Source organism: Diabrotica undecimpunctata, chromosome 3, assembly GCF_040954645.1.
Source record: "Diabrotica undecimpunctata isolate CICGRU chromosome 3, icDiaUnde3, whole genome shotgun sequence".
NCBI classification, from domain to species: domain Eukaryota; kingdom Metazoa; phylum Arthropoda; class Insecta; order Coleoptera; family Chrysomelidae; genus Diabrotica; species Diabrotica undecimpunctata.
The window spans coordinates 100,432,531-100,452,680 of NC_092805.1; the positions used below are offsets into that span (position 1 = coordinate 100,432,531).

Sequence of the window (20,150 nt, forward strand, 5' to 3'; positions counted from 1 at the left end):
AGTGGCACAGAGAGCAATGGAGAGGTCAATGTTGAATATATCCCTCAGAGAAAGAGTTTCAAATCGTCCTTCAACTAGGTGGACAGACGACATCAAGCGCATTTAGCACAACTGGATTCAGGGTGCTCAAAATCGGATGCAACGGAATTATTTACAGGAGGCCTATGTTTAGCAGTGGATGCAAAACGGCTAATAATGATGATCCGCACTGTGACATGTCAAGAATGAGAAATAAACGTAGAAACAAATAAAATATGGTATTCTTTCTCAAGTATTCCAGAATTATTAATAAAACGTAGTTACACGGCATGGATTTAATTATTAGACTTTATTACATTTATTGTTATATATGTGAGTTTTAGTACACTTAAGCTGTAAACACAATCAAACGAAGGTTTTATCAAAATAAACATTAAGAATATTAAGTAGGTAATCATTAAATAAATCAATATAAAATTCGTTCAATAAATTTTCAAAGTATATAAACATTCACATGTACTATGTATCTGTATTAACAAAAAGCAGGAAAAAACGAAGATAAAATTAAATTTACTCACCGAACATTCGCCAGCGTGTGTCTTCGATTCCTGAGATATCTATTGTGATGTTTCTGCAGATCGGCAATGGACCCTTGCTCAGCCTGCATTTTGCCGCCGGAAGATGGCGTGCCAGTCGTTGGCAGCCCCGCCGATCCTTCCGAAAATCGTGTCCTTTGTCCTTTTCTGCAGCTTATTATCGAGAACGTCGGCGACGTGGAATGAACATTTGTCCTCTTCGCTGTCAGTCTCCTAATTGGGGATAGAAAAAAAACGGATTGTTGGTAAATAGTATATAGGTGCCTTTTCGAGTGAACGGGGGCGTGTAAAGGTCTCGTGCTCGTGTTGAACGAATGCTTTTTCTGGTTTGGTTTGCGTGAGTAGAGATTTATTAAAAATTCTCATCAATTGTGCACTGTTAGTCATAATTATTAATTACTGTGATGTAGTGTATATCGGGTGTACTCGTTAAAATACACAGATTACGTGCCAGTGTCAATTAAATAAATAAGAACATATTACAATGTTGTTTTTTTTTATAAAAAACCTTAATGTATGTTAACACAAAAGTTAAATCCAATTTAATTAAATAATTCCAAAGTAACTCATAAAAAATTAATATTTAGAACAAAATACTTAAAAAAAAGAGATAATTACACTGAAAAGTACTGTTTTTATAATGACTAAGTCGACTACTATAATAAGAAAATAGAAAACAATTTATCAATTTGGAAAAAAAGAATATATAGAAAGAGATACGATAATTAGTAGATGATTTTGATCAATACAATGAAGAAGAAAATAATAGAGTTCATAAACAAAAAAATAAAAATATTATATATCCAAGAGCCTATGCATTTAAATTTATCAATTTGGACAATCTACCATGTTTTGTTCCATAAAATTCTTAACATTCGTCTGTGTATATACATCTCATAAGCATATATTCTTTTTTCTGTGTCAGAGTCCATTGTTCAACTTTCACAGCCATACAGCAAGACAAAAAATGGAATGTGATCATTCGGATTCTAAGCTCCAAAGTAATATTGGAAGAAATCGCTTGTTCGATTCTTGATAGGATTAATTATACAAATTATCTAGTCTATTACCTGTCAGTTGGCATACAAATTTAAATTTCTTTATGTCTTTGAAAATACTAGAATTTTAGTTTTGAAAACATTTAGTTGTAATCCGAACATTTCGCTCTAACGAACAACCGCATTTATCATATTTTGTAGTTCTCGTGCGTTGTTTGCTATTAGGACATTGTCATCCGTGTAGCTGATGTTGCCTATGCTGATTCCGTTAATCTTGATTCGCAATTATTAAGTTGCAACCCTGTCACATTCCTCGTCGGATTCGTATATCTTCGAATGCTGTGTGCTCTTTTTCAATTGTTGCCGGTTGGTGCCAATATAGTTCTGAGATAATTCGCAGGACTTGTTCGTAAATTCCAGCTATTCTCAGAATTTCGATTATCTTTTAATAGTTATCACAATCAAATGCTTTCCGATAATCAATAAAACATTCATATACACATACATTCGTGTCTCTACATCGTTTTGTTAGTACATACAAAGATCTTCTCGTGTTTCTAATCAGTTTCGAAATCCGAATTGAGTATCACTCATCTAGAAGTCATACTTCTTATAAATTCGTGTAAAGATGGTTCTGAGAAAAGTTTTAGACATGTGATATTAAGCTTAATATTCGATAAATATCGCATTGTGAGCAATTGGATTTTTTTGTTATTGTTACGAATGTTGATTTTAGCCAGTCTGTTGGTATTTTACCTGTGTCATATATCTTAGTGAATAATGCTGTTATCAAGGTTTACTTTCCTTGTGAGCAATTAATTTAAGTACTTCGACATTGATATTATCTGTACCGGTGGATTTACCGTTTTTTTGGCTTTAACTGCATAAATAACTTCGCTTTTGGTTATTACTGGACCCTTTTCATTTATTAGATAAGCTGATGATGGTGAAGAACAGAGTCTATCGTCAAAAATGTCTGAATGTACTTTTTCCATCTCTCAAGTTTGTCTTCTGTACCTATAATTATTTCGCTATTATTCTTTTTTAATATTTTTTCATGTCCCTTTCTGTGTCTAACTGCCATTTTTTCTGTCCCATATTTATAAGGTGTTCGATTTCTAGGCATTTTGTTGACGTCCAGTTTTCTTTAGCTTCTCTGCACATTTTTCTAATGATTTTATTAATTCTTTTGTATTTTATTGGGTTTGTTTTATGTTTTCGTCTTGATGAGGTCCATGATTTCTTGCGTTATCATTCTTGTTTTCTGTTGTTTTTCGTGAATTCGATGTCTTCTTCTTGTACCTTAATTATTTTCGTTTTTAGAGCAGTCCATGCAACTTAAACGTCTACCTGTACCAAGTTCTTTATTGTTTCTATTTCCTTCTTAACCTTAATACCTATTTGTTTTTTTCTTTCAGGGTTCTTTAGTTATAAGATGTTTATTTTTCTTTTTACTTTTTCTCTTATAACTTTCAAAAATCTTTTTAGTCTAAAATCCATTATAACTGGATTGTGATCGCTATGAATGTCAGCTCTAGGGTATGTTCTCGTAAATTTTATGTACTTCTTAAAGTTGACATCGAACAAAATGAAGTTTATTTGATTCCTAAAAATTCTATCTTTACTGTCTGCAGGAGATTTCTAAGTATATGGTCTTATATGATGTTGTTTAAAGGTGTTGGCTATTAACAGGTTGTTCTATACGCAGAATTGTACAAATATTTCTCCACTACTGTTACTGGTACCCAAAATGTATGATCCTATGTTTCCTTCAGCGTCACGACCAATTTCGACATGAAAGTCACCAATGGTCATTATTATCTCGTCTCTGTTAGCCAGTCGCATTGTTTCATTTACTTTTTTCTTCTTCAAGTTCCATCTTCTATTGAAGGTTGGAAATCATCATACCCTATTGACTGCAGCTCTGAACATTTAAACCACTCCCTCAAGTTCTTAAGCTACGATATTCTTTGTCTTCCAATATTTCGCTTTCCTTGAATTTTGCCTTGCATTCTAACTTGCAAAAATGAGTATTTTGGCCTTCTCATCGCATGTCCTTAGTATCAAAGTTTTCTTCTTTTGATAGTCAACAATATTATAGATTCATTTCCTATTCTTCTAGTAACTTCTGAGTTTGGCATTCTTTGAGTCCATGATATTCGTAGAATTCTTCTGTAACACCAAAATTCAAAGGCGGCCAACTTATTCAGATGCACTCATTTTATTGTCCATTCTTCCAATCCATAAAAAAGAGAAGTAAATAAGTAACGCCTAAATATCCTCATGATTAGTCCTAATCTTATATCCTGACAACAAAGAAACTTTTGAAGTTTAACGAATGATGCACGTGCTATTTCAATACGTGTCTTAATTTCTTTGGCTTGGTCTTCATTTGATGTTATTTATGTTCCTAAGTATTTGTTGGTATCCACACTCTCAATTATAATATCTTCTAAAATCAACTGGAAGTTTACATCTGCTAATTAAGTCATGATCATGCATTTATTTTTCTTTAAAGTCATCCTGAGTCCGTATTAATGACAGCAGTTATTAAGGCGTTACATCACGTTTTGTAAATTATTGTTATTATCCGTCATTATTACTGTATCGTCTGCAAAATGCAAGTTATTGAAAATTTCGCCATTGGTAGATATACCTTCTATCGAATCTGAGAGCGCTTCTTTAAATACCACTTCACGAAGAGTAGTGTCGACAGCACTCAACCCTGACGCACTCCTTTCTGTATTTTAATATCTCGGGTGTTCGGATTCTAAACTCTTACCATGGCAGTTTGATTCCAATATAGATAAGAAATCATTTTCATATCACGACTGTGAATATTTTTGCTTTTTAAAATAACTACAATACATATAAGTACATTTATCTAACTACTACTACTACTACTTGTCGGTTTATAACGTTCTCCGCCGTTTTCCGACTTCCAATCGCCACTTAGACCGGTTGTTCCATAGATCTTCTTCTATGGCCCTCTCTCTCAGTTCTTTATTTATTCCTTCGCTCCAACTTTTTCTCGGTCTACCTCGTTTTCTCTTTCCTTCTGGTTGCCACTTTAGTATTTCTTTTGGCATTCGTTGTTCGTCCATTCTTTGTAAGTGTCCGAACCAGATAAGTTGTTTTGTTGTTAGGTCATCTGTGATTGTTCGTTTGATTCCCATTATTTCTCTAATGCGTTCGTTGGTAATCCTTTCTCTTCTAGATCTTCCTGCGGCTCTTCTCCAAAAATCCATTTCCGTCGCTTTCAGCGTTGACAGTGTTCTTTCTTTCAGTGGCCATACCTCACAGCTGTATAAAGTGATACTTTTTACTATAGTCTCATATATCCTCTTTTTATTTTCTTTGCTGATGGATTGGTCCCATAAAATGGTGTTTAACAGTGTGATGGCTTTTCTCCCTGACGTATTTCTCTCTCTTATGGCTTTGTCTAATTTTCCATCTTGTGAAATAGTGATACGTAGGTATTTGTAGTCACAGCAGTGCTTTATCGTAGTGTTATCGTCTAATATGAGATCTTTTTGTTTTGCTCCAATGCACAGGTATTCGGTTTTCTTTTTATTTACTTCTAGACCCCATATATCATACTCTTCAATTAATTTTCGTGCCATATAGTTTAAATCGTCATAATCTTGAGCCATTATTACTTGATCGTCTGCAAAGTTAAGCGTATATACCATAGTATTGGTGAGCGGTATCCCCATTGTCCTGCATTTTTGTTTCCATCTTTTTAAAGCACTTTCGAGGTATATTTTAAATAAAGTGGGAGACAAGCAACATCCTTGCTTTAATCCTTTTGATGTTATAAATCCTGTTGTTATTTGTGTCCCCGCTTTTATCTTTATTATTGGTTGGTTGTATAGCACTTTGACGGCTTTTATTAATTCTATATTTATCTATCTATCTAACTATAGAGGGATAAAATTAATGTCGCAGATAATGAAAATTTGCGAGAGAACTGTAGAGCAAAGGTTACGGAGAGAGATATCGATAGGAGAATAAGAGTTTGAGTGTATGCCAGGAAGAAGGACAACAGATGTCTTGTTTGCATTGAGACAGTTGATAGAGAAATACAGCGAGAAGAAAAAAGAGCTACATTTGTTATTTATAGATATTAAGAAGGCGTAGGACACAGTTCCTTGACAAGAGCTATGGAGATGTATAAGGGAGAAATGGGTGGTTTACGTCAAGGCTCTCCACTGAGTCCTTTCCTGTTTAATCTTGATATGGATGTATGGACAGAGAAAGTAAGGGGGGGCTCTTCGGTTAATGTTCTTTACTAGTGATATCGTGTTAGTATAGGAGAACTAAGGAATGTTAAAGGAGAAGTTGAAGGGTGGAGAAGGGCTATTGAAAAGGGAGGACTTAAGGTTAGCAGGTCGAAAACGGAGTATAGGTGGTTGGGAGGAAAAGAAATGGTTGGGGACATAGAATTGCTTGTAAAAAAGCTAGGACGAGTAGAAGAATTTAAATACCTTGTCTTCTACATAACGGAAAATGGAGCATTCGATCGAGAAATTTCTCACAGAATACAGGCTGGTTGGTTTAACTGGAAGCGAATGAGAGGGGTACTTTGTGGGGAGAAGAGTATGGTGAGACCTGCTTTGTTGTACGGTGGTAAATTGTGGCCTGTAAGAAAGATTCAGGAAAAGAAGATGGAGGTAGCTGTCATGAAAATGTTACGGTGAATGTTGGGTAAGACTAGAAGGGACAGCATCAGAAACGACTTGATTAGGGAAAGAGCCGGGGTGACTATAGTCTCAAAAAATATTTAAGAACAAAGACTGAAATAGTTTGTTCATGTCAGACGTACAGCTAAAAACTCTGTGAGACGAAGGATAGAGCTTCTTCTTCTTCTTCGTCTAGCCATTCATGTCCACATCTGAACATAAGCCTCTTCAAGTCTTCCTTTCCATTGTTTTTTATTGTACGCTACTTGTAGTCAATTTTTCTCGGCAGTCCTTTTCAGATCATCTGTCCATCTTATAGGAGGTCTGCCTCTGGGTCTTTTGTGTTGGTATGGTCTCCTGATTAAAATTGATCTGTGCCATTTGTTTAGATCGCTCCTAGCTACATGTCCAGCGTATTCCCATTTCAACTTTATTGATTTTTGCACCACATCGGTGACTTTGGTTTTCTGCCTTATCCATGTGTTTGTTTTCTTGTCCTTAAGTGATGTACCTAGCATTGCTCTTTCCATCGCGTGTTGAGTGACTCTAAGTATATTTATATTCTTTTTTGTGATTGTCCATGTTTGTGCCGCATAAGTTAATATCGGAATAATGCATGCATCAAAAACTTTAGATCTAAGATGTAATTGAATTTGTTGATTTCTGAGTATATAGTTCAGTTTACCGAATGCTGTCCAAGCTAACTTTCTTCTTCTTTTTATTTCTTCAGTTTGAATTTCCCTATTTAGTATTATTTTTTGTCCTAAGTATATATATTCTTCAACTTTTTCTATAACTTTATCGTTTATTATTGTCACGGTGTCTTCGGAGTGCATGACTTTTGTTTTGTTTAAATTCATTTTTAGTCCTATTTTAGAAGATTCGGTATGTAGTTCTAAAAGCATGGTTTGCATTTCCTGTAGGTCAGTAGCTATCACCATTATGTCATCTGCAAATCGTAGATTACTGAGGTAGCGACCATTGATGTTTATTCCCTTATATTTCCAATTTAGGTTTTTAAAAATGTCCTCCAAAACTAAGGTAAACAGTTTGGGTGATAAGGTATCTCCCTGTTTGACTCCCCTGTTTAATGGTACAGGGTTCGTGTGTTCATTTTTATTTAGGTAGTATGTAGCTGTAGCTTGGTTCATAGTTTCTTTTATTAAGTTAATATATCTGCTGTCTATTCTACAATTTTGCATTGCGTTTATTACGGCCGTGTGTTCTATGGTATCGAAAGCTTTTTCGTAGTCTACAAATGCTAGGAAAACTGGAAACTTGTATTCGTTACATTTTTCTATTAATATTTTTGTGGTTAACAGGTGATCGGAAGTTGAATAGCCTTTTCTAAAACCTGCCTGTTCATATGGTTGGTATTCGTCTAATTTCCTTGTTAGTCGAGTAGTTATGACTTTGGTGAGTATTTTAAACAGGATAGAGCTGTTAGAAGTTAATAGAAAAAGACGTAAAGGAAAACCGAAGAGAATATGCAAGGACTTTATAGCAAAAGACTTGAGAGAGAAAGGTTTAGGTAAAGAAGACCCGACGGATAGAAATGAGTGGCGACGAAGAGTAAGGAACAGCCACCCCTGAAAAGGGAAAAGCTAGAAAAGAAGAAGAAGAAGGTAGAGAAGCCAAATACGTGAGTTCTAAATTAAAACTTCCATAACACAGAAGCTCTCCAAGAATATCAAGCAATTTACGGACAGGCATACAAAGACACTTTCATTTAATGCCAGAGGGCTTCGGTCCAAGAGGAAATTAATGAAGATATGTGGAAAAATGATTGAGATTTTTAAACCGATAGAGAAACATGCATGTTTTCATGATGGAAATAACACAAAAATTATAAGATAGCATCTCTGGGTTTTTATAGTAAGCTAATAATCTGGTACATGTAGAAAATATTGAAGAATAATTACAAAAAATACTGAAACAATGGAAGCCAGATATTGAAAGAAACTTTTGAAATTTAACAAAGAGGAAATAAATGCAAAAGCCAACTGTACAGTCAGAGTGGTATAAATTTAATGAAAAGTGAGATGTGATGGGCTTTTATTACAGAAAAACGCCAATAAAATTAAAAAAATTCTGTAAGACCGCCGTAAGACTATATAAATGTGATTTCAACTAATGTAGAGTATAAAACGCGTGATTTAAGATGGATAATGGATAATGCGTATTCAACGCCAAAATGCTAATCGCACAATAAAAAATCGGTGAAGTTCTTAGAAGGAATCTGAGAAGAACCTAGGACAGATGAAAAGACTTGGTGGGAGACGGTTGGACAAGATTTGTGTGAGAAGAAAATACCATAAGGAGAAATGTAATAGAAACAATGGAAAATTATGATGAAACATGAAATATACAATACTGATTCTATAAGTTAACTTAGAGACCGTCTAGTCTGTACCATATAATAATAAATATAACAGTATGTTATTATTAATATAACAATAATATATACTTATGAAACTGATCATAATAAAATTTAATGGTAATAAATTTGGTACTGTCTAATTGTACTTCAAAGATAAAGAGAAATACATTAAATAACTCAACTCAAATCTAACAGAAGTAGGAGAAGAAATCTTAACATCAAAAGATGTCAATGAAAAGTAAAGCAATATTCAGAGGGCATTACTAAAGAATGTAGAAGAATATTTAACGCCTGAAAAGACAAATAAAAAACAGAAGTGGTTGACTTCAGAAATTCTAGCATTAATGGAAGAGAGGAGAAAAAGCAAAGGGAGAACTGAGCGAAAATATCAAGAACTACAAAGTAGAATTAAAGTAGAGATAAAAAAGACCATAAAAAAATGGTTAATAGATCAATGCATAGAAATGGAAGAGTATTGCAGAAAATGGGATAGTTAAATGGTAATATTCCTTAAAAAATAAAATAACTAACAAATACCAAAAACCGAGCACACTATGGGATACTCAAAGATGATAATACTTAACTTATTGCAGACATTAAAGATAAACTAATATTTTGCTCAGAATACATAATGAAACTATTCGACTATGTTAAAATGATACAAGAAGAACCACAGGAACAAACAGGACCGACAATAATAATGTGCGAATTAGAACAGGCAATTAGAAACACAAAGACCAAAAAATCAGTAGGTCCAGATCAGATACCTACTGAGCTAATTAAACGCATTGACGAAGAAACACTGCATATACTTTCAGATCTGAACAAAGTATATACAACAGGAGTAATACCCAATGATTGGTTGCTGTCCAAGTTTGTAACACTACCAAAGTCAGTACATGCGACAGAATACTACCAGTACAGAGCATTTCCTTAGTAAGCCACATACTTAAGATATTTCTCAAAATAATACATGGAAGACTATACAAAAAAATAGAAGAAGATATAGATGACACCCAGTTTGGATTCAGAGGAGGACTAGGAACGAGAGAGGCTCTGTTCGATTTTAACGTTCTCGCGCAAAGACGACTAAATATGAACCAGGATCTCTATGTCTGCTTTACAGATTATCAAAAGGTTTTTGATAGAGTATGATATCAGAAACTCGTAAAACTGTTAAAAGAAAAGAATATGGATAGTCGAGATATAAGGGATATTGTCAATCTGTACTGGAATCAAAAAGCAATTTTTAATCAAACAATATCAGAGGACCAACAGAGTATATCAATAAACAGAAAAATCTTGAGCAACATAAGATTCGCAGACGACACCGCTGTTTTTGCAGACAGTCTAGAAGCACTGCAACGCTTAGTAAATAGATTACATTAAGTCGGTATAAAATATGAACTACAAATGAACGTTAATAAAACCAAGTGCATGATTATTTCTAAGCAACATACAGTAGGAAGGTTAGATATCGAGGGAAAACAAGTGGAAAGAGTAAATAACTACAAATATCTGGGAACCTGAGTATATGAAAACAATGTCCAAGGTAGAGAAATAAAGACACGCATTGAAATTGCAAGACAAGCATTTATAAAAATGAAAACAATGTTTGTTAATCGAGACTTTCCTCTGGAGCTGAGGATAAGAACCTTAAGATGCTACGTGTTCTCGACATTGTTGTATGAAATGGAAAGCTGGACACTAAAAGTGTATAATATAAAGAAGTTGGAATCATTTGAGATGTGGTGCTATAGTTGGATTTTGAAAATTCCATGGACCCAACGAGTTACAAATGCAGAAGTGTTAAGAAGGCTACAAAAGAAGGGTACTTAAGAATGCTGGAATATTTAGGCCAATTAATAGAGGTGCGACATGTGAGATATTAGGGCTCATAATTCAAGGTAAAATCAAGGGTAAAAGATCCATAGGAAGACGAATAATTACCTGGCTAAGAAACCTAAGAGAGTGGTATAGTTGCAGCTCAGTAGATCTTTTCAGAGCAGCCGCTAATAAGGTACGGATAGCTGTGATGATAGCCAACCTTAAATAGGAGAAGGAACTACAAGAAGAAGAATTGTACTTCAGAGTAACGATAATTTAAATAGTAAAAAAGGTAATAAATTACCCTCCCAACGGTTGCAAAGTGCTCTGTTCTTCATCCTCCTCTTCCAGATCTTCCTGTATGTCGTGCAGTTCGGACGACGACGTCGTTTGACCGGGTCTTGGTGGAGTCTCCAGGGCTGGTGGGGAAGGGTCAGGGCCGACCGGCTTGCCTTCGGGGGGCGCGCCGCACCAAGGCAAGCAGCACTTCCAGGCCCCGACCAGTGTGCCGACGTTTTAGCTCTCAGACGGGGTACCAATTGTACTAAAACAAAAAAGAGAAGTTTCAGTTAACGAATGCGAAAACATACATATACGTAAATTGTAGTTTTATAGTTTTATTAATTACTTGTTTTTAATTTTGCGGTTACGGGCGCATACACCAGGGTCGATTGTAGGGTTTTGAGCGCCCCGGGCAAAACAAAATTTGGCGCCCATTCATAGAGAAATATATAAATTTACTGCAAATTAAAAAAAATGGTAAAAAAGAACAAAAAAACATAGCATGCACAACCCTCAAATAAGAAATGCAAAAAAACACATACACAAAAACTAAACGTTTTGCAGAACGTTTACAAAACACATTCCAACCAAACGAGGGAGGTAACCTTGAAGGAACTGACTGATATTTACCAAGACGAAATGAAAATTATATTTGGTACTTATAAAGAACTCCAAAAGGGGATAAATAAAAATATTACTCCTAGAAAAAATCCTGAAAAGGGAAATTTACCCACTAAATAAATGCATCATTCGGACTTAAGCAAGTACCGATTTACTGGAAAGTTGCATAGGTTATAATGATAGCAAAGCCAGGTAACCGTAAAATAAAGTTTCATCATATAGACCTATATCTCTGTTGCCTATACTATCGAAAGTATTTAAAAAACTATTGCTAAAAAGATAAAAACCGATAATAGATGAAAGAAACCTCATACCACCTAATTAGTTTGGTTTCAGGAAAAGTCATTCTAACTTGGATGAAATGCAAAGAATGACTTATTTAATAGAACAAGAACTGAAAGGAAAGAAACTTTGTTCAGCTGTCTTTCTGAATGCTGCCCAAACTTTCCCGCTTATTTATCCAGCATTGGCATACAAAAACAATTAAAACTATTCTAAGAAAAACGCACACGTAAATAAATGCTAAATCAATTCCTTTTTATAAAGAAGCTCCATACGAAAGCTGGCAATTCAATTGCCTATCATGGTTCAAAAAACGGTGGCTTGCAATATTACGTCATAGTTTCTAGGTAGAAATATTGCCTGCGGCCGACGAACCTTTTTTCCTTTACAAAGTAAAGGAGTAATAACATCAGGAAAACATTTTAAAAAGGATTTGAAACTAGCTACTAAAATAGGTTTAAGAACCTTTAAATTAAAAGACAATCATGATACTTAAAAGTAATGACACAAGGTCGACGTTATGGGGTTTCACCTAAAGGAAACATACGTTTCCTTGCTCGAAATAGGGGACTACTTTGCCCACCAGGTGAAACAATCCAACTCCTACTACTACTGATGAGCAAAGTGATCCCCTTTTTCGAGTAAGGAAAACGTATGGTCGCTTTAGGTGAAATCTCATAACACCGACTATGTGTCATCCGTCATCACTTTATAACCATGATTGTCATCTAATTTAAAGGTTTCTAGACCTATTTTAGTAGCTAATTTTAACTACTTTTTAAAATGTTTCACTGATAATGCTCCGATTGGATCGAAAACGTTTTGGAATATTTGTGATTATTTTGACTAAATTTTAATTATTTTTTAATAAAATAATATACTATTATACACCAAAAGTTTTTACTTCTTTTTAACTTTTTTTTACTTTATTTTTTTATTATTATCATCCAAATAATCTTAAGGATTTGCCTCTTACGAATTATATGGTATTACGAATATACTGCCCTTTTGACTGTCAAAAAGTGGCTTATTTTCTAATTTATGTTGTTAAAATTTTACACACCTGCTTAGTCCTTCCTTGGTTTTTTTTTACAAAAATAATTGTCACCGGAGATTGATAAAAATTAAAAAACAACGCCATGTAAGAAAATACACAATATAGATACATTAGGTAGATAGGTAAACGCGAGGGGGTGATAATTATAAGGATTGATTTTCCTTTTAATATCAACTATTCGTTATTCTACCGGTTAAAAAATGTACATAAATATGTTTGAGAAACAATCTGCCTATATCATTTACTATGTTTCTTAAAGCTATTGAGTATATCTATCTGGGCTAACCAATCAAAATTAAAAAAAAAAATAAAATAAGACTGCAGAAATAATAAAACTACAATGCTTACTTGGATGACGTTTATTATATTCAGTTATTTATTAAAAAAAATTAACAGGACAAAATAAATAGTTACAGCAAGCAAATATAAAACTAAAGCATAAGAAGATACAATCAAGAAATAGCGAAAGCATTTAGATCTTTTGCATGAATCTTAATTATTATATCTTAATAATTCCCTCTAGCAGAAAAGGCCGTCTGGCATTAAATAAAAGGAACTTGGACATATTAATTCCATCGTTTTAGTTTTTTTCCCATTAGTATGCTGTTGTTAGAGTTTTATATAAAATCGCTTCCTATCTCTACCCATACATATGTAGTATGGCAAAGACAATAGTATCAAATTACAAAAAAGAATATTATTTTTCTTCTTTATGTGCCTTGTCCTCCAAGAACGTTGGCGATCAGTCGCGTGATCTTTACTTTATCCGCAGCTGACCTGAATAGTGCCATGGTGCTGACTTCATTCCACTGGCGTAGGTTCTTGGGCCAGGATGTGTTTCGTCGTCCAGTATCACGTTTTCATTCTATTTTTTCTTAATAATTACATGTAGAAATTCATATTGAATATTCCTTATCACGTGGTCAAAGTACTACAATTTTCTCTTTTTTACGGTCTTCAGAAGCTCTCTTTCTTTGTTTAGACGCTACAAAACTTTCATTCGTCACTCTGTCCACCCACGATATCCTCAATATTCGGCGGTACGCTCAAGAGTTGTCTATGTTTTCATTCCATACAATAGAATACTGAAGTAAACAATGTAATAAGCGCGTTCTTAAGGGAATGCTTACCACCCTGCTGATTAATACCTTTTGCACATTCTTAAATGATATTCTAACTTATTTTATTCTGCTTTTTATTTCCTAAGATAAGTATCACTTTTTATTTACTCAAAAGCCTAAATATTTGTATGTTTGTACCCTACCCACTATTTTTTATCTATCCTGATATCAGTTAAATGTTTAGCTTTATTCTTGTTTTTCTGATGATTATTCATTTGGTTTTCTTTGTATTAATTTTCAAACTTATTTGTCTACCATGGTCTGTTACTGCTGATAAAAGTATTATAAATTGACTTTATCTGTTGCTAGTAGAACTGTAAATCAGCATATCTTAAGTTGTTGATCACTCCTCCATTAGCAGTTATACCCTGTTCTGTCTTCCACAACATCTCTGAAAAAATTTTTTGCTTTATAAATTAAAAAGCGAAGAGAGCACACATCCCTTTTAAACTTCTCTTATAATTGGAACTTCTTCAGACGTCTGACTTTAATTCTAAAGTCAGCTGCTTGAGTCCAGTACAAACAGGCGATTTAATTCTGGTGTTTAAAGTGTCAAATCCTATATGGTAGTCGACAAAGTAGGTGTATACGTTAAGATTTACATTTTTGCATCTCCGTATAAAAACCTGGATGCCAAATAACGCCACTCTTGGCCAGCGAAACCACTTTTGAAGCTAAACTGAGATTTACCAATGTTTTCTTTGCATGTGGTATATATTTTGGAGTGATTGATTTTCAGAAAAAACTTTAGTATTTGATTCATTAAACTAATTTTTCTGTATTTTTTGCAGTACTTGATCATAGCCTTCTTAGGTATCTCCACGAACGTTGATTTAAACCATTCTTTACGATCTATTCCGCTCTTGTATATGCGGTTAAGCAAGTCTTATAAAAGTGAGATAGGTCTGTCTTATCCAAGCGTTTGTCAATACCTTTCAATTTTCGCGCTGATAATCAAAAGATTTAGATACTATAATTACTCTATTCGTGTTAGGCTATATAAGTTCCGAACATAAAGCTTATTTTCGGAAGATTGCCTCCCTGCTAAGAAAAACGTTTATCACTGATCAACATTCAAAATTTGAAGGAAAAATTGGAAAAAGTTTACTACTTTACTTGTAAAAGTTTAAAGCTTCAAAGTGATAAAGCCAAGTCCTGGCTCTACATGCACGCTACTGGTACAACTTTCGAAAGAGGTGATTCAGTCCCACACGTAAGAAAGGATTTTGACCGAAACTTCAACGAAACTGGGAAGGCTTGTAGACCGTCCTGCAGAAAATAAACGACTAATCTACCGCATCCAGTTTTTAGCTAGAACTAAATCCATGGTAGTTCATATCGAGAGACTAGCTCCATATCATGGAACTGATCCACCCTATTTCAATCGATCCCTGATAGTCCAGTTATTCGAGGCAAATAACGAGGCAAATAGACTATAAAGGAAGAAGCAGTATTACGAAAGTTCCATAAGATTTATCCCACATAAAAAACTCCCTTGACAAAAAAAAAGAAGTAGTTCGAGAACATTTAAGAGAACATCAAGAATTCATGGAATGTCTAATGAAGTTTGGAACGTCGGAAAATATATATAAAAACAAGTTAGTGTTGATTGAAGTTAGTTTAAAGAAGTGTAACAATATGTTATAATTACCGTAAGTTTATTTTTATACATTTATTTTTTGCTGTACAGCTTTAGGCAACATTTACTTTTTGTAAACTTAATTTCTTTCTATTTAAAAAATATGATTACTAAATACATATAATTTTTTTTTATTTACAATTAAGGCGCATCAACCTAAGTGGTTATTAGCGCCGTTTGGTTTTTTATAATTTTTTTTACCTTTTTGGATACATAATATATACAGATTTTAACATACATAGATTTTTACATACATAAATCTGAATTAAACTAAATACATTGGTTAATAGAAGATTACACATTTATTAGTACTCGCACTAATGTTTAAATTTGATTGTATATTTCTATTGACATTAGAAAACTTAAAACAGACGAATAGATACAGTTTTCTCCTAGATACTCGCGTAGCGTTGTCGGTAGGTTACACTTTTTTCTCTCATTTGAATATGCAGGGCATTCGATTAAGGAATGTTGGACACTTAAACTGTTAAAACACTAACCTCACATTGGATAAACACTTCCAGTAATATGGTATTCATGTGTTAAGCGTGTTTGTCCTAATCTCAGTCTGTTTATTATAATTTGGTCTTTCCTGTTGCGACACATATTCTTCCATCTTGTAACTGTTGTTTTTATCTCTCGTAGTTTTTGTTGAAATTAATTCCATTCTTGAAGCCACCGTTCTTTCAATGTCGAGTTAATCCAGTGATGAAAATCTTTCTTATAGGTAGGTTCTATCATCAAGTCACCGTTGTTAATTGAAGATATGTGACGGAATCCACATAAATTTTAAAATCGCATTCTTTTGCTGAAGTTGGTACAAATGGTTCTTTATCAATTGCAACAACGGATGAGTTGGGAAAATGGTGGCTAAGCTACTCATGGAACTTAAGGAATCTGTTATTATTAGGCAACTGTCTAAGTTGACGTTTAGTGCATATTCTAATGCTTTAGGTTACGAATAGTTCTCCTGTATATACTGTACTAAAATTTGAGATTTTGTATGAAGCAAAGTAGTCGTTGTGTATGAGGGCTCATTCCACTCCTTTTTCTGATTTGGAGAAATCAGTATAAATATGTTGGTAATTCTGGTACTTATCAATCTTACTGTAAAATTGTTTAACCATAAAGGAAGCATTAAGTTGATTACTAGTCTTTTTTAAACTCATGTTTAGGAAGGGTTTTCTGACCATCCATGGAGGAGCGGTTAAAAGGGTGGTTTGGTATATCTTAGGGAAGACAATATTATTGCTGGTCATGTATCTATTAAGTCTTTCATAAAAAGGGGGTTTAGATCTTTTTTTGTTAAGATATATTGTGTGGAAACGAGAAGCAAAGACATTGTTTCTGACGGGATTTTCACTATATGCTGAAACGTTTGCAGCATATGCTAGGCTAAGATATTGTCTTCTTAATTCCAGAGGCATTTCTCCTACTAAACATAGTAAGCTATCTATAGGTGTGGTACAAAAAGGCTCCTAAGGCTATTCTTACAGCAGCATTTTGTATTGCTTGCCACTATTTTAAAAGTGATTAACTGGTAGACCCATACACTATTGAACCGTAATCGACTTTAAGATCTAATTAGGCTCTTATATACTGTCAATAAGATATCTTGATCACATCCCCAATTTTTAGTAGATAGGACTTTCATTATGTTCAAATATTGTTGACAAGATGTTTTAAGATAATAAATATGTTGTTTAAAATTTAAATGTTTGTCAAAATTAATTCCAAGGAATTTGATACAATCAACATATTCTATTTTTGATTGTTGAAAGATGAAGTTCTGGACTACTGACATTGCGTTTTCTGGTGAAATGGATACATTTACTTTTGTTGTAACAAAATTTCATTCCAGATTTCATTTACCATTTTTCTAATGCAGAAATAGTATCTTGTAAGGTTTGTTTAATTAGTTCTACGTTTCTTCCTTTACAATAAATTATAAGATCATCTGCGTATAGCCTACTGTTTACTGGTGGAGAATCGTTTTCCAAAATACTGTTAATAGCAATAAGAAAAAAAGTAACGCTAATCGATTATCCTTGAGAGGTTCCATTTTCCTGTATTCTTGTTTTAGAAATAAAAATAATCTATTTTTACTTGGAAGCTTCGGTTTTTTAATAAGTTAGTGATGAAGTTTAGCATATATCCTTGTATACCTAATTTCTGTAAAGTTTTAATTATCCCATGGCGCCAAACTGTATCAAATGCTCTGGTTATGTCAAAAAATACCGCTAGGCAGCTTTGATTATTTGCTAGCGCTTCATGTATTTTAGACTCGAGGTCAACTAAGTTGTCTAGAGTTGATCTATCTTTACGAAATCCACTTTGTTTGTTAGATAAAACAGATCTTTGCTCGAGTATCCAAATAAGACGTTGGTTAATTAATTTTTCGATCACTTTGCCCATTGCACATCCTAACGATACTGGAAGGTAGGAGTTTGGGTCTGAACATTTCTTAAGGAAAATAATAGGAATATCATCTGGATCAGGACTAGAGTTTTTAATAGAATTTATAGATTCAGCTAACTGAATCTTATAATTTTTCCATTGAACATTGGGTAGATATTGTCTAATAATTTTAGTAACCCCTCAATATTTTTTGTTAAAGTTTGAGCAACACTCAATGGGTCGGGTGAACCATACGGGTTTTCAAAAAAGTGTATCGTTTCTTGGTAATTAAGAACACTTTCATTTGTGTCGTCAAAAAATACTCTTGTTGGCTGCATCAATTTCTGTATATCAATAGGATCTATTGTTGGGATAGTTCTCTTCTGTTTTGAACGTGTATCCTTAGCAGGCCGTATAAAGCATTCAGGAGTTTCAGGTAGTGTAACTGTTTCAGAAAAAGCTCTTTTGCTCTGTGTTTGCAGTATATATTCTGTGCTAATTGGTGAAGTGGTCAATGATTCATTAGTTTCTAATCCTATTTGATTAACGTTTATACCTTTATTTGTAAGCGGGTTATCGTTGCTTTGCCTTGGTTTATTTACATCTACATCTTTATTTTTGTATTGTTTAGATTGAGTGTGTTGTACCAAATAATTTGGTTCTGAATTAATTTATACTGAGTGTTGTGTTACGTCGGTTATAATGTCTGCTGTAGTCACTGTGTTATTTATTATTGAACTGGAGTTATTATTTTTTTTTCGATGACAGTTTGAGACGATATGGTCAATCTTTTTACAAATATAACAGGAGTGCTGGTCTACAGTCATAAAAATTTTATAATTTGTATTGTCATGACAAATTAACAAGGTTTCATAAAGTATTAGGTCCACTAAAGGTGAAATATATACCTGTCTACGAAAACTTAGTACGTGTTGAAATTCGTGACGAAATGTGCCAATTTTAAGGAATGATAAGGGAGACATAAGTTTAAAGCCTAGTTTCTGTAGTTCTGATTCTAGAATACTATGTGGAATTGTTGGACATACATTGGATATAGTCGTTCACTTGTAGCATTGCGTACTACAATGATATATTCAAGGCCAGAATCGCTCGTTGTCGAAGAGTGTTGGGCGGGTTTTTTTTAAACATATAGAAACTATATCGTATCTTAAATCCAAGCACAATTAGATAATATGAAATTATAATTTATTATTGGACGCCACCACTGGTTTATCCTCGAAGGGGACGAGCAAAAAAAATTAAGATTTATCGAAGGTTTACAAGAAAACTATACTTTATTATTTCTTAGTAATGAACAAAAAGAAAACATTAAAAGTTATGTCATCCCAAAAGGATACCAAAATACCATTTCATGTTTACATTACCATAAACAAAAAAGCTTTGTATCGTATTAAATAAAGAATTAGTTATAAAGAAAATGAATATATATATTAACCCCAAATTTCGAAATTTGTTTACATTGAAAATAATATAGTTATTTATCAACTAGGAATAATAGAGAAATTAAACCTTTAAATAAAGTTAAAACACTTCACTATATTTTCATTCTTTGAGTTCATAATTATTTCTCGTTTTCTTGATAGAAGATATAATAAAAATTGGTACAACCTGAATCTGCTCTGTTTCTTGTCTTATTTAGTCAGTCAACCAAATGAAACCATTGATTCGGCTCCATCCTATATCAATCCACCACCATCCTAGATAAGAGGGGTTAGGTATTCCATAAAAAGATACCGCTACTGGGCCAGGATCTGGAATAACTCCATACCAGTATTATCTTGAGACATGTATTAGAAATATATCAGCATTATAGCCTCTCCAATAAGGGTCTCTAAATGAGACCCACTTCGGAAACACGTCTTAACGGTTGGACGTTCTTAAGAGAAAAGAGGGAGACGCTATTCTTGCGCTCTCTGAATCTGGGCGTGAGTGACAAGTTGATGAATGTGCTCATCTACCGGATATATTTGGGAATTACAGAAGAATCCTTGAGTCGGCTACAAGTACTTGACAGATAGATGGGGTTAGTAGTTTTATTTAAAAAAAATAATCGAAATTATAATGATTTTCTTTTAAATCTTTTGAAACGGTTACACACTAAGAGTAATTAATCGTCTTCCTTGTATTATTTGATTGTTTACTATGATTTCTATTCTTCCTTAGATAAATAAATCCAAATCCTGCTGTCAGCTATACGAGAAGAGAACAATATATCTTTTGACGAAATAACTGATCCTAGCGATACAAGGTAATCTTCTAATCTTACAT

The 20,150-nt window shown here is 33.6% G+C and overlaps 1 long non-coding RNA gene across 1 annotated transcript in view; it reads right to left on the reverse strand.

Annotated features, from left to right (window-relative positions):
* Positions 1-563: 563 nt before the first annotated feature.
* Positions 564-20,150, reverse strand: part of LOC140435913 (uncharacterized) — a 250,071-nt gene continuing 230,484 nt past the window's right edge. The window contains exons 2-3 of the long non-coding RNA XR_011950234.1: positions 10,767-11,006; positions 564-788 (exon numbers count right to left, since the gene is read on the reverse strand). This is a non-coding gene — a long non-coding RNA (uncharacterized lncRNA). The remainder of the gene's footprint in view (positions 789-10,766; positions 11,007-20,150) is intronic.